Raw genomic sequence first — 11,924 nt, forward strand, 5'->3', positions numbered from 1 at the left:
AAAAAACCAACAAAAAAAAACCTCGAGCTTTTATATAGCGCAATATCCACTTAAAGTGCTCAAAGCGCTTTGCAAAGGGTCCCTGATCAACAGCAGCACGAAACACATAGAACGAGACATGACGCCTGCTAGGCGATATTACAATTTTTTTCGGACAACCAGTTACTCATTTTACACCTGAGTACGGTGAGAGAATAATAAGAGTAAAGAGTCTTTTCCAAGGACTCAACTATGCGCCGAGTGAGGCTCGAACCCAGGACCTTCCAATCCGAAAGCGAGTGTCATACATTAACCGGTTAAATAGAAACATAAGCTACGCAAAACACACTGATAGGCATCCGTGAAAGGAGAATAATATCTCCATTTTTTGCAGAAAAGTGAATGGAGCAAGCACTAAATACATACATATTTTGGGGGAGGGGGTTGGTCTTGCTTCTTTTTTTTTTTTTTTTTTTTTTGAAGGGGGTGTTGTTTAGTGTGTGGAAGTGGGGTGGGAAGAGGTGGACAGCCGTCACAATCAAACCAATAGCTTAACATTAAATGTTAAGCGCAAATTATGAACCGTTTTCTTAATTAGTATGCTTCCATTGATAAATGAATCGAAAAAAGCACTTATTACATTATGATATAACAAGATATGAAATAGTAGAAAAGTGCAAGATATTAGAGAATAACAACTTTGCGGCGATGGGGATTCGAAGCCACGACGCGACTGTTACGACACCTCCGCCTGGCCACGAGAGGGACACGAAAGATTATTGTTGTTTTGTTTTTCCAGAGAGAAGCATGATTTCTATTTCTATGACTACTAGGCCATCTGTATGTTTTGAGTTGATTAAATTCGAAGTCAAGCAATCAAATCTTGTAAATGTATGCATTTTTATATCTCTATCCATCCAACTATCCACCCATCCATCGATCCATCCAACCTTTCATCCATCTATCTATCCAAACCACTATCCATCCATCCATTCGTGTATCCATCTGCCCATCCAACTATACATCCATTTATCTATGCAACTATCCATCCATCCATATATCCATCCAACTATCCATCCATTCATCTACCTATCCAATTATCCATCCATATATCATTACAATTATCCATCCATCTACCTATCAAACCTTCCATCCATCTATCTATCCATATAACTACCCATCTATCCATCCATCCATCCATTCGTGCATCCATCTACCCATCCAACTATCCATCCATCCCTCCATCCATCTATCCATACAACTATCCATCCATCCATTCGTGCATCCATCTATCTACCCATTAACTATCCATCCATCCATCCATCCATCCATCTATCCATCCAACTATCCATCCATCTATCTATCCATCCATCCGTCCACCATCCATCCAACTATCCATCCATCTACTATCCAACTATCCATCAATCTATCTATCCATGCAAATATCCATCTATCCATCTGTTCGTCCATCCATTTACCCATCCAACTATCCATCCATTCATCCATCCATACAAATAGTCTTATATTTAACCATCCGTACATCAACTTCACCATCCATTTAATCACACATCCCCATCTATCCATCCATCCATCCAGCCATCCATTTATCCATCCACTCAATCAGTGATTCAGCATTTTCATCCATCCATCCATCCATCCATTCGTCCATCCATCTATCCATCCAACTATCCATTCATTCATCCATCCATACATACAGACATATCAGTACATCCACTTCACCATCCATCCATCCACTCGTCCATCCATCTATCCATCCATCCATCATTCCAGCCAGCCAGCCAGTCAACCATCCATCCACCCACTTAGTGATTCAGCTTTTCATCCATTCATCCATCCATCCATCCACCCATCCATCCATCACATCTGTTTATCCTGCAATAACCTTTAAAAAGTCACACATTTATTCAAAGATGGTCTTGAAATCGTTAAAAATTGAGAGGAGGATAAAACAGATTGACAAATAGCGTCTGGCCCTATAATAAAAATCAAGCTATGATGGGCGTGGTGAGTGACCTGATAGAAGAAACAAGTGCCGAACTCTAACGCCGGCGTTGTGCCTTTGGGATAACACCATACCCCTTTCATGTCATGTTATACAAATACGAAAGTCATTAGAGTAACAAAAACCAACACAAAAAGTTAGCCTAACTAGCTACTTGCAATGTACGATGTGGAAATATGGTTTCGTATTGCTTGGCGGGGAAATAAATGAAACATCGTAAAGCGCATAGAATATCGTAAAACCGTGGAAAGTCTTTATGAAAAGTAATAAACACACACACACATACACACACATACACACACACACACACACACACAAAGAATATAACAGCTTTACAAAAGAGCAAAATACCAAACAAGACCGTTTCGGGGTCAATACCCTTCTTCACCCAACAACAACAAAAATCAATAAAACATAAATACATTACTGTAGTGTATTTACGTTTTTATTGTTTTTAATTTTTTTTTTTTTTTTTTTTTGCTGTAGGCGGAAGAAGTTGAACCAGAAACGTTCCGTGTTTTTGGTATTTTGTTCGGTTTTTATTCTTTTGAAAATCTTAAATCTATTATTTTTTACATCCCACAGCTTCTAGCAGCTAATCATCCCTTCAACCCCCCCCCCCCCAAAAAAAAAATAAATAAATAAATAACCAGTCCTTCAGAGCCACAAGGCCCATGGTGCCGAGTTTATGTCTGTTTCTATCGCGTGAAACGGAAAATATCACTTGCTTCCCACACTTTTGATAGGACGCTAGCCTATCGCAAAGTACTTTCCTTCAAATCTAACAAACCCAGCTGCCTAATCACTGCTGGGTGGATAGGATATGGGGTAGGGGGGAGGGGGAGTCTTGACTGCACCCAGGATCGATCTCGGTCCCTGTGCTATGCTCTACCAACTGAGCTATCGGGACCCCCTTACTATGTCTAAGTGCGGCTATGTGGTCTTGTGGTATGACACTCGCTTTCGGATCGGACGGTCTTGGGTTCGAGACTCGCTCGGCGCACGGTTGAGTCCTTGAAAAAGGCTTTTACTCACATTCTCTCACCGTACTCAGGTGTAAAATGAGTACTTGTCCGTTAACAGCGTTGTCTTTGTCCGAAAAAATGTAATATCGCCTAACAGTCGTCATGTCCCGTCCTAAATGTTAAGTGTTGTTGTTGGCCTTGTAAAGCGCTTTGAGCACATTTAGTGGATAATGCTCAATTTCTAAAAAAAGTAGCTATGAAAACGAGTATATTTATCCAGATTTTCACTTACTTGTCGATATTCCTGTCAAAATGATATTATGCTTTCAAAATTTGCTTGGCTAAGAAGCTCACAACATTGCTATCCGGAAGTATAACGGACCAACACACAAACTCTGTGTAACCATGAACTTTTATAGTCTGGATAAAACAGTTCGGTGAGAATTACTCATAAACGCGGATGGCAAAAAAAAAAACAATAACAAAGACCTGATTGACGTCAACTTCGTTCTATCTTCTGCACCAATTCTCGACTCACTTTTGCATAGCGTTTGTTTCGATCATCCGTATGTCAAGTAAAAGACCTGGACTCGGATGAGGGGTGGGTCTTTCACCTATCGCCTACTGTGACACCCACCCTGGAGCCCCGACCACCACCACCATCACCTTCGATAACTAGACCAAATATCGCCACTGTAGTATTATGAAAACTCTGATAAGATTGATTAGAAATTGTATTATAGTAGGTAGCGATTTAAATAGCGTCTTACATTATCGACTTTAAGGCGAGATAAGAGATACTCACCGTATATAACGGCATTTGATAGTTTTATATCGCCTATTAAGTAAGTAATTCACTTTCACATTTCTCTCTCTCTCTCTCTCTCTCTCTCTCTCTCTCTCTCTCTCTCTCTATGTGTGTGTGTGTGTGTGTGTGCGTGTGTGTGTGTGAGAGAGAGAGTGAGAGTGACTGTGTTTGTGTGTGTGTCTGTGTGTGTGTGTGAGAGAGAGTGAGAGGAGACACACGTAAACAGAAAGAGAGAGAAATAGAGAGAGAGAGAGAGAGAGAGAGAGAGAGAGAGAGAGGGAGAGAGAGAGAGAGGGAGAGAGAGAGAGAGGACACACACACACACAAAGAGAGAGAGAGAGAGAGAGAGAGAGAGAGAGAGAGAGAGAGAGAGAGAGAGGTCACCGGCTATTGTTTTTCTAAAATTACAACACTCAAAAGAACCGTCGGTAAATTAGGTACCGTTAATGTCATCATGTTAATATTGGACCAATCAAGACAGACTGGCCTTTGGTGCTCACATTGTGATGATCACACACACACACACACACACACACACAACACACACACACAAATGTATATATATATATATATATATTATATATATATATAATATATATTATATATAAAAACAAAAATCATGAAATAATAGTGCTCAACTTTTTTGATAGATGGAGCTGTTTATAATAGTTCAATTATATCAAGTGCAGGAGTTGATCGCCAAAAATTGCTATAAATAGCTTCCAGTAGCGATTCCAATGAATAACTGATTTTATATAATAGAGAATAATGAGAAATGGAATGTTTAATTTCTTGGGTTTTTATGTCAATGCTAAAACTTGCGACTCTTACACGATTGAAATGATTTGAACGTTTATAACGTCACTTTGTACATATCCATGGGAATATCGTTATAAGAGTAGACTTATTTATGTGCATTTCCTCCCCTTAACTCTCTCCTTACCAGCCATTTTCAGGATTTCCCCCAAAACGTCATACCCAACTAACACCCAAAAAAAAAAAAAAAAAAAGAAAAAAAGTTTTATCGCTCAAACACAATAGCATTAGGTTCTTCCGATAAATAATTTCTTTAGCAAAACATGCTCTACAACACACTGTTCATTTTCTTTAAATTTTATGATGTAGAAGAGAAATTTGAATAAGAAAAATGTTGGCTGTCTCGTAAAGAATGTGACGATTTAGTTGGTAAGGAGAGGGTTAAAAAGTGACATAAGATAGATAAGAGTTAAATATTTCTCTCACATTGCAAGGCTACCCAGAACACGCACTATCAAATCTATTTATAATTATTGTCTTGGATAAAGTTGAACGTCTTATTATAAATACAACTCGACGCCTTATCGCAGGGTTCTTCATGTTGATTTTCAACCACTTCATCTCACTTCATTCTCCTGACGGAGGTGAGGAGACATGAGAGAAGAACTTGTGCGGTTATGTGGTCTAGTGGAATGGTCCTGGGTTCGAGCCTCGCTCGGCGCATAGTTGAGTCCTTGGAGAAGGCACTTTACACTCGTATTCTTTCACCGTACTCAGAGTTGCCTCTGTAACATCGCCTAGCAGGCGCCATGTCCCGTCCTAAATGTTAAATGTTGCTGTTGGCCAGGGTCCCCTTGTAAAGCGCTTTGAGCACATTTAGTGGATTTTGCGATATATAAAAGATCAATAAGCGCTTAGAGTCTGGTGTCTCGGAGTTATATCGCTATAAGTTTTCAGCATTATTATTATAAATGCAACTCGACGCTTTATCTCGGAGTTCTTCATGTTGATTTTCAACCACGTCATCTCACCCATTATCCTGACGAAGGTGAGGGGACATAAGAATAATCTTTGCTGTCGTACTCTGGGAAAAAAACAACACATATTTTTAAAAATTTGGTCATAAAACTCGTCCTTCAAATATATATCGATCGATTTAAATGACTCTCTCCTTCTGTATCCCTCCAAGGTTCCTCGCATAATGGTTTTTGTCGACGTGTACAAATATGCAGGTCTGACATCCTAACCCACTTATGGGCCTAGTTTAACATTGTTGTAATGGACAAATATTTTGCGGGGTTTTTTTTTTTAATTTCCATTACAACAATGAACCCATAAGGAATTGGGTTATCAGACCTGCAAATAAGTGCACATCGGTTTTTGTCAATGTCTTATGGCGAGCGAGAAGCATGACCAAACTAAGACAATTTTTCCTCTTTTGACTATAGACACGGGGGATTCCTGTGGTCCTGTTTTAGAGGCCTGTGGTCTTCCAATACATCGAGATGCTAAACTCAGTGGATTTTTAATAAATATCAAATACAGCTCCATTTAGAAATGAACTATTTAATGAAAATGCGAAAAACGAGAATTAATTCTTTTATTGCCTTGAAGGGCTTAAATGTAAAATGTGTACCTGGCCGTTAACAGCGTTTTCAAAATGTCTGAAATATATTGTAATATTATTATTATCGCCTAATAGTTCAGGTGTCTTGTCTCGTCCTACATATTAAGTGTTGCTGTTGGCTTGGGATCACCTGTAAAGCGCTTTCGATAAGTTCAATGGATAGTGCGCTATATAAATGCTCATGGTTTTTGTTTTTTTAAAGATGAAATGGGATATTTTGCGAGAGATTATTTTTTTTTTAAACTTTATAAATCACTACTCTTTATCAAATTATTTTTTTCCCTAGTTAAAGATATTTGTGATCATCTTGGCGGGATTCAGTGCTGTTGTTTTGTTGTGGTTGTTTTTTTTTGTTATTTTGTTTGATTGGGTTTTTTTCTTAACCTCCGGTCTGAGAGCCAACCAACCTTTGTCGTCACACATACACACACACACACTAACACATACACACACACACACACACACACATATATATATATATATATATATATATGTATTATAAATATATATATATATATATAAATATATATTATTATATATATAATATATATATATTTATATATATATATATTATATATAATATTATATTTTATATATATTATACATTTATATGTGATGTAAGGGGTTTGCTCGTAATATATAAAAAGAGACTTGCTAGAAAAAAATGTTAAATCTTTTGACTTGTGTAATCTGGATGAGCAAACAGTAAGGGGATAAAACTGTCAGGGTTAAGTTTTTGATGTTTGCACACCAACGCCAGTGACACCCAAGTATGTCTGGCCGTGTTTAAATTATATCTTTTAAAAAAATTAACTATTCTATTTGAATAAGCTCTATATGTTGCACATTATAGCTACCTAAGGTTATCTCTAAAGCTTCTCATGATAAGACAGAAATGTGTTAAGGTTATGTACGGTTTTCAATTCTATAATTTCTAAAAAAAATTTTAAAAATTACTTAGGGCAAGTTCGTGAAGTTTTGAATTCGTAAAGTGTCCCTTTCCACAAAGGAATATTTTTGTGATGCCATTTAATCACATTTATATGGCGCAGATGTGACCTTAATGTGTTGCAAGTGCCGTAAAACCCTTTAAAAAAAACAAAACAAACAAAAAAACAAAAAAACAAAAAACAAAAACAAAACATTAATCACATTTCCATGGTAGCCTCGCGATAATTAAACCGTTTATGTCGACGTGAAAATATTTTGCACAACGTTGTAACCAACAATTTCAGGGCATTAATTTACCGATCCTTTGGTCCATTTTTTAAGCCCGATATTTTGATATGATAAACGCGCAAACTTGGCAAAACATATAGATAGTATGCGCTTGGTTAAGAAGCTCATAACATTGCCATCCGGAAGTACAAAGGACCGACACACAAAACTATGTGTAACCTTGAATGTTTTTAGTCTGGTTAGTACAGTTTAGTGAGAATTAATCATGAACGCGGATGGCAAAAAACCCAATAACAAAGACCTGAGTGACGTCAACTTCATTCTATCTATTGTCTGGAGTGTTTGCACTTGACTTGAAGTCGGGGCTCGAAGGCAGTACTGAATGAATGAATGAATGAATGAATGAATTTATATAGCGCCTAGATCCACAATGTGCTCAGAGGCGCTTTACAATGCAAATAAAACAAAACAATAAATTAATAATTTAAGCATAAAATCTATCATATTGGAATAGCATTAATCAATTTGTAATTTAATTACCACACACTGTGCTACAATATAAAAATTTAGGATATCTATAATATGTAGGCCTGATAGAAATGTTAAACATCAAATGATTTTCTAAAGAGATGTGTTTTAAGTTTCTTTTTAAAAAAGTCAAAAGTACTAACACCAATGACCTCTTATTCCGCTTGACGATATTCCATGGTAATTACACACTTTATGCTTTATATATTAGATTGATGCGAGGTGTGTTGGCAAACATAAGATAAGAAAAAGATCTGACAAGGTGTGTATGAAACAGTGCCAGGCAAAGCAGAGAAACACAACGAGAAAATAAAATAAAAACACCACAAGAAATGAACCTGCCTGCTCCATAATTTGCCACATTAGATAAGGAAAATGTAGCTGCTTGAAGCTCGAAGGAAAAAAAAAATAAAGATAAGTATTGATTTGTTAGCTTCAATTTATTAGACTAAGACAGATACTTCTGACGTTTCGGGTTTCTTTATCAACACAACACGATGAATAAAACACTGAGGACGAATGAGATAATCGTCTAACATATTGAAGCTAACAAATCAATACTTATCTTTATTTTTTTCACTTTAGATTAGAAACATCTAGACTAGACCATACAAGAAACAAATAAAAAAGAGTGGTAATTTCGATTTGAATATGCAAAACTAACATTATCACAAATTATACATTTTCCTATCAAATTAGGTCAATATTCCCAATGCACATATTGTAGTGACCTACTTTTCATATCTGCCTCTACTACCGTCAATATACATGCTCCACTTGGATTCGAATGAGTTAAAACCATAACAAGAATATTATTTGATTCAACCAGCGTTGTCAATCATTATGGAAAATCGTGGATTTGCCGATTTGTTCCGGCAAGGTGAAGACAAAATTAATTTGTCCACTAAAGAACAAAGACCGTTTAACCCTCTCCTTACCAACTGCAGAAAAATCGTCACATTTGTTACGACACAATATACATTTAAAAAAAAAAAATTAAGATTTATTTTGTACATCACAAACTTTGAAGAATGATCTTTGTTTAATTAATAAGAACATAAATTTGTTTTGTAGAGAGCTTGTTTGTGTTTTTTTTTTTTTAAAAGAAATTTTCTGCTGGGTAAACCTGCCATTTTGGTAAAAAAAAAATGAACATGATCGGTAAGGAGTGAGTTAACCAGTTAACTGCCGTACTCTGGAAAAACACGAATTTAATAATTTAGCCAAAAAACTCGTTCTTCAAATATCGATCGATTTAAATTAAAGGATCCTCCTCTTGCCAAAAAAAAACCCCCAACAACTCTTAAACCTGGGACCTCGCGAGGTCACTTAAATCGACCTATATTATTATTTGAAGAATGAGTTTTCTGGCCATTTAAAAAACAAAAATACGTGTCTTTCCAGAGTACGACAGTTAACTGGTTTGTGCGGCTATGTGGTCTAGTGGTATGACACTCGCTTTCGGATCGGAAGGTCCTGGGTTCGAGCCTCGCGCTCGGCGCATAGTTGAGTCCTTGGAAAAGGCTCTTTACTCACATTCTCTCACCGTACTCAGGTGTAAAATGAGTACCTGGCCGTTAACAGCGTTGTCTTTGTCCGAAAAATTGTAATATCGCCTAACAGGCGTCATGTACCGTCCTACATGTTAAATGTTGCTGTTGACCAGGGACCCCTTGTAAAGCGCTTTGAGCACATTTAGTGGATATTGCGCTATATAAAGCTCAATTAAGAACCACCGGCAAAACGACCCAGATAAATAAACATAACGTGAATGCCGAATGGAACTCGGCATTCAGATTCAGAGGTCATTAGCATCATCCATTAAACATCGTTGTTATATTATATCAATTAACCCGTGAAACACCAGCAAATTACAGTGAGCCTGAACATTAATGTGTAACACTGTGGACGAATGAGAGTAGTTGTGAGAATGGCGTAGTTAAGGTCAATTATCTCATTCAATTCGTCCTGAGTGTTTCATTCGTCGTGCTTTGTTGATATAGGAAAAAATCCGAAACGCCTACGTTATCTGTCTTCTGTCTTAAAGTCTTTAAAAGCGCTTTGAATACATTGAGTGGATATTGCGCTATATAAAAGCTCACTTAAAAAAATATATTGAAGGTTCTATTCCATTTCCAATTGTCAAAGCAGAATTATATATTATGAATTTGGTGACGGACATGGCATTTATCTCGGGCATTCTCATCACTGTGTAATGCTCAATGAATACAAGTTACATATAAATGTACAAAATTTACATATTTATAAAACGTATACACCACAATGATATCAATAGCAGCAGTGTATGTAATATCGTACCAATAGAGTGTTTCAGCAAAAAAGGTAGTGCTTTATCAATGATTTAAAACTATCAATAGATTTCGTTTCTCTTGTCCTTCTGGGCAGGTCATTACACACAAAAACTTGGAATTAATTTCTATTCTTTATTAATGTGGAGAATAAATACTGACAATTTCTGACCATGCAAAAGACTTTAAGTTCGTATTTCGTAAAATTATGATTGTAAGTTCACTCTTACTAGTTTTATTAATCCCGACATGATACCGTTTTGAGACGGTGGGTCACCAAATAGGTGAGCACTAATCACTTGTCTGCCTGGCAAATGATAACAAGAAATAGTTATATGACGTCAATAACCATCTTTTTAAATGTAACACAAAAAATGTTTCAATATCAAATCAAAGAGCATTTATATAGAGCACTATCTACTAAATGTGCTCAAAGCGCTTTACAAGTGGTCCCTAGCCAATAGCAACACTTAACATGTGGGACGAGACACGATGCTTGTTTAGGTGATATTAATATTACATTTTTAAAAAAAACAGAAACAACGTTTTCAACAGCTAGGTACTCATTTTACACCTGAGTACGGCGGAAGAATGTGAGTAAATTAAATAAGCCTTTTCCGAGGACTCAACTATACGTCGCTCAGAGGGGGACTCGAACTTTGGACCTTATGGTTCGAAAACGAGTGTCATACCACTAGAGCCCATTAATTAATAGCCGCACATGTTATTAAGTTATACTCACGAAATCAATGTTTCTGTGTATGAATAACACATGCACTGAATCCGAATTCCAAACCGATTTGAAATGAAGCCCCCACAAACAGCAATTGGAATATGAATGAATCCAACAGCTCATTCTTCATCTTTTATATTCTCAGTTCAGTAAGCCTGTTACTTTTACGGCCCACCATTCACGATTACGTTTTAATTAAAAATCTTCACAACACACAAAAGTAACTTGTATACAAATTCCACGAGAGAAAAGACCACATTATAATTAGATACGAGGCACCGATTTCCACAAACCAAACAACAGCAACAACAACAACGATGACGACACCGGCGAGACATCTCGTCATTATTGTGTAACATGCAATTCAATTGACCGTTCCGTAAAACTGTAGGACTGATGGTTGGAGAACGTCAACTTATAGTTGATTATCTCAGCCGTAACGGTGATTGAATCTTGGGTTTATCCATGGCCTTCGTAAAGTTAGGGCCTGATACCGTGGCCTTCGTAAAGTTATGGCCTGATACTGACCAAAAAATGACGTCAAAATGCCAGTCTTTTGCCACAAATGAAAACAAATCGTGAGTTGAATTCAATAGTTCAACCAATGAAATAGCTTGTTTCCAAGAGCTCTACTAACGACAACTCACTAAGCGGTGCAAAAACCATATAAAGACGTCAAACTGCTAGTCCTTTTGGATTTCAGTGTCAGGCTATAACATAACGATGGCGACGTTGATACTGACCAAAAAATGACGTCAAAATGCCAGTATTTTGCCACAAAAGAGTTGTATTCAATAGTTCAACCATTGAAATAACTTGTTTCCATGAGCTCTACTAACGACAACTCACTAAATGGTGCAAAAACCAAATAATGACGTCAAACTGCCAGTCCTTTTGGATTTCAGTATCAGGCTATAACATAACGATGGCTACGGTTTCATCGTAGCCATCGATTTATCCCGGTTTATACAGATGCGGCTATGTGGTCTAGTCATGGCCTACTATAGTTACGTCATG

General features: G+C 37.0%; 1 protein-coding gene across 2 annotated transcripts in view; it reads right to left on the minus strand.

The window, feature by feature from the left end:
* The window catches only part of LOC144976708 (choline/ethanolamine transporter flvcr2a-like), a 79,156-nt gene extending 67,955 nt beyond the window's left edge, over positions 1–11,201 (minus strand). Inside the window, exon 1 of one of the 2 annotated variants that reach the window (XM_078921065.1) lies at positions 10,917–11,201. The gene's annotated coding sequence lies outside the window, so the exon portion shown is untranslated. Of the gene's footprint in view, positions 1–3,259; positions 3,591–10,916 lie in introns of those variants that run through there. The other variant, XM_078921064.1, reaches the window with a different exon arrangement.
* Positions 11,202–11,924: the final 723 nt, after the last annotated feature.

The sequence above is a fragment of the Berghia stephanieae genome, chromosome 7 (genome assembly GCF_034508935.2).
Source record: "Berghia stephanieae isolate SIO BIC M18660-M18661 chromosome 7, UCSD_Bste_1.3, whole genome shotgun sequence".
NCBI lineage: Eukaryota > Metazoa > Mollusca > Gastropoda > Nudibranchia > Aeolidiidae > Berghia > Berghia stephanieae.